The sequence below is a fragment of the Lolium rigidum genome, chromosome 4 (genome assembly GCF_022539505.1).
Source record: "Lolium rigidum isolate FL_2022 chromosome 4, APGP_CSIRO_Lrig_0.1, whole genome shotgun sequence".
Taxonomy (NCBI): domain Eukaryota; kingdom Viridiplantae; phylum Streptophyta; class Magnoliopsida; order Poales; family Poaceae; genus Lolium; species Lolium rigidum.
The window spans coordinates 79,892,368-79,896,772 of record NC_061511.1 but is presented as its reverse complement, the minus strand read 5'-3'; positions in this window follow the sequence as shown (position 1 = coordinate 79,896,772).

Genomic DNA, 4,405 nt, shown 5'->3' with positions numbered 1-4,405 from the left:
ACACATAAGTACATATTCTTCACCACGATAGTTTTTAAGCTATTTTATCCCATGAGCTATATATTGCAAAGGTAAAGAATATAAATTTTAAAGGTAGCACTCAAGTAATTTACTTTGGAATGGCGGAGAAATACCATGTAGTAGGTAGGTATGGTGGACACAAATGGCATGGTTATTGGCTCAAGGATTTGGATGCACGAGAAGAATTCCTCTCAATACAAGGCTAGGCTAGCAAGGTTGTTTGAAGCAAACTCAAGTATAAAAGGTGCAGCAAAGCTCACATATGAACATATTGTAACTATTATAAGACTTTATATTGTCTCCTTGTTGTTCAAACACCTCAACCGAGAAAATATCTAGACTCTAGAGATCAATCATGCAAACCAAATTTTAACAAGCTCTATGTAGTTATTCATTAATGAGTACAAGGTACATGATGCAAGAGCTTAAACAAGATCTATATGAGCATAACAATTGCCAAGTATCACATTATTCAAGACATTAAACCATTTACCACATGCGGCATTTTCCGTTTCCAACCATATAACACTGAATGAAGTAGTTCAAATTTCGCAATGAAAATTAAAGATGAAGCTAAGAACACATGTGTTCATACGAAACAGCGGAGCATGTCTCTCTCCCAAACAAAGAATGCTAGGATCCGATTTATTCAAACAAAAACAAAAATAAAAACAAACAGACGCTCCAAGTAAAGCACATAAGATGTGACGAAATAAAAATATAGTTTCACTAGAGGAACCTGATAAGTTGTCGATGAAGAAGGGATGCCTTGGGCATTCCCAAGCTTAGACGCTTGAGTCTTCTTAAAATATGAAGGGATGAACCACGGGGGCATCCCCAAGCTTTGACTTTTCACTCTTCTTGATCATATTGTATCATCCTCCTCTCTTGACCCTTGAAAACTTCTCCACACCAAACTCGAAACAAACTCATTAGAGGGTCAGTGCATAATTCATATATTCAGAGGTGACATAATCATTCTTAACACTTCTGGACATTGCACAAAGCTACTGAAAGTTAATGGAACAAAGAAATCCATCAAACATAGCAAAACAGGCAATGCAAAATAAAAGGCAGAATCTGTCAAAGCAGAACAGTTCGTAAAGACGAATTTTAAAGTGGCACCAGACTTGCTCAGATGAAAATGCCCAAATTGAATGAAAGTTGCGTACATATCTGAGGATCACGCACGTAAATTGGCAGAGTTTTTTAATTTTTCTACAGGGACTACTGCCCAAGTTCGTGACAGCAAGAAATCTGTTCCTGCGCAGTAATCCAAATCTAGTATTGGCTTTACTATCAAAGACTTTACTTGGCACAACAATGCAATAAAATAAAGATAAGGAGAGGTTGCTACAGTAGTAAACAAATTCCAAGACTCAAATATAAAATAAAGTGCGAAGTAAAATAATGGGTTGTCTCCCATAAGCGCTTTCTTTAACGCCTTTCAGCTAGGCGCAGAAAGTGTGTATCAAGTATTGTCGAGAGATGAAGCATCGACATCATAAGCTCCCCCATCCGTAGTGGTACTAAGGGCTTTGTCAATTTTAGGACTATAATAATATTTTTTTTGGTTTAGGCACTTTAGAGACATACATAAACTTTTGCTCCTTACCCACATAAGCTTTCTCCTTAAACTTAAGAGAAGAAAAAGTTGAACCCAAGGTTCCCATAGCTTCTTCAAATTCACTAATCCTATGGGTTCGATTATCATGAGTAGCACAAGTTTCTAAAACAGACAATTCTCTCATTAATTCCACCTAGAGATTTATCAAGTTTATCGGTGCTATTAAGTAATATTCCCAATTTAGTCTCAATACTTGGAAGATCTTTTTCTATGGCTTCCAACTTTTTCATGACATCTTCAAGAGAGATTTCAATTTTAGCTTCATTAACAGGTGGTATTCCAACTAGACTCTCAATAATGCAACTAGCTTCTAAAGCAAGAGTGCCTAGGAAATTACCTCCCGCAAGAGTATCAAGAACATATCTATTCCAACTAGAGATACCAACATAAAAGTTCCTAAGGAGTATAATAGTGGAGTGTTTCTTAATGCACCTATGATGAGCATCACTAATTCTATACCAAGCATCTTTAAAACTTTCTCCCCCTTGTTGCTTAAAGGAACGAACCTCAACTTCCGGATTACTCATTTTTAGCAGTAGTAACTAAAGCAAACTAAATAAAGTAAATGCAAGTAACTAATTTTTTTGTGTTTTTAATATGGAGAACAAGGCAGTAAATAAAGTAAAGCTAGCAACTAATTTTTTTTGTGTTTTGATATAAGTGCAGCAAACAAAGTAGTAAATAAAGTAAAGCAAAACAAAGCAAGACAAAAACAAAGTAAAGAGATTGGAAGTGGAGACTCCCCTTGCAGCGTGTCTTGATCTCCCCGGCAACGGCGCCAGAAATTTAGCTTGATGACGCGTAAAGCACACGCCCGTTGGGAACCCCAAGTGGAAGGTGTGATGCGTACAGCAGCAAGTTTCCCTCGCAAGAAACCAAGGTTTATCGAACCAGTAGGAGTCACGAAGCACGTTGAAGGTTGATGGCGGAGGAGTGTAGTGCGGCGCAACACCAGGGATTCTGGCGCCAACGTGGAACCTGCACAACACAATCACAGAACTTTGCCCCAACGTAACAGCGAGGTTGTCAATCTCACCGACTTGCTGTAAACAAAGGATTAGATGTATAGTGTGGATGATGATGGTTGTTTGCGAAGAACGAGTAAAGAACAATTGCAGCAGTTTGTATTTCAGATGTAAAGAATAGGACCGGGGTCCACAGTTCACTAGCGGTGTCTCTCCCATAAGATAGCAGGTGTTGGGTGAACAAATTACAGTTGGGCAATTGACAAATAAAGAAGGCATAACAATGCACATACATATATCATGATGAGTACTATGAGATTTAATCAGGGCATTACGACAAAGTACATAGACCGCTATCCGAGCATGCATCTATGCCTAAAAAGTCCACCTTCGAGGTTATCATCCGAACCCCCTCCAGGTATTAAGTTGTAAACAACGAGACAATTGCATTAAGTATGGTGCGTAATGTAATCAACACAAATATCCTCGGACAAAGCATCGATGTTTTATCCCTAGTGGCAACAGCACATCCACAACCTTAGAACTTTCTCGTCACTCGTCCCGCATTTAATGGAGGCATGAACCCACTATCGAGCATAAATACCCCCGCTTGGAGTCACAAGTATCAACTTGGCCGAGCCTCTACTAGCAACGGAGAGCATGCAAGAACATAAATAACATATATGATAGATTGATAATCAACTTGACATAGTATTCAATATTCATCGGATCCCAACAAACACAACATGAAGGATTACAAATAGATGATCTTGATCATGATAGGCAGCTCACAAGATCTAACATGATAGCACAATGGGGAGAAGACGACCATCTAGCTACTGCTATGGACCCATAGTCCAGGGGTGAACTACTCACACATCGATCCGGAGGCGATCATGGCGATGAAGAGACCTCCGGGAGATGATTCCCTCTCCGGCAGGGTGCCGGAGGCGATCTCCTGAATCCCCCGAGATGGGATTGGCGGCGGCGGCGTCTCTGGAAGGTTTTCCGTATCGTGGCTCTCGGTACTGGGGGTTTCGCGACGAAGGCTTTAAGTAGGCGGAAGGGCGGAGTTGGGAGAGTCACGGGGGCCCCACACGCTAGGGCCGCGCGGGCCCCCTCTAGGCCGCGCCGCCCTAGTGTGGCGGCGCCCCGTGGCCCCACTTCGTCTCCCCTCCGGTCTTCTGGAAGCTTCGTGCAAAAATAGGACCCTGGGCGTTGATTTCGTCTAATTCCGAGAATATTTCCTTACTAGGATTTCTGAAACAAAAAACAGCAGAAAACAACAACTGGCTCTTCGACATCTCGTCAATAGGTTAGTGCCGGAAAATGCATAATAATGACATATAATGTGTATAAAACATGTGAGTATCATCATAAAAGTAGCATGGAACATAAGAAATTATAGATACGTTTGGGACGTATCAATCACCTTCAGGATTCTCCAGATCCTAATCTTGCTGCGTTTTCCCTAAGTGAGTCAAAAGAAGCTTGTCAGAGAAAAGCGAGACAAGAAGAATTTGATGATCCGAAGAAATAGAAGAGATATGAGTACTTACTCACAAAACGTCGACTCTGCGACTCCACGCGAGTGAGGATTTCTTTTTCACGAGCAGATTGCTGGGCTATATTATCGCTCAAAGAAGTTTCCGCATCATGAAGTCTTTTTCGAAGATCTTCGACAGCGGCAGCATCTGCTTCAGCTTTCTTGCGAGCTGTTTTGCTCTGCTCTAACTTGACAGGAAGAGCGTCAGCGCGTTTGTTGGCTTCCGCAAGAGTCTCTGGCAAAATA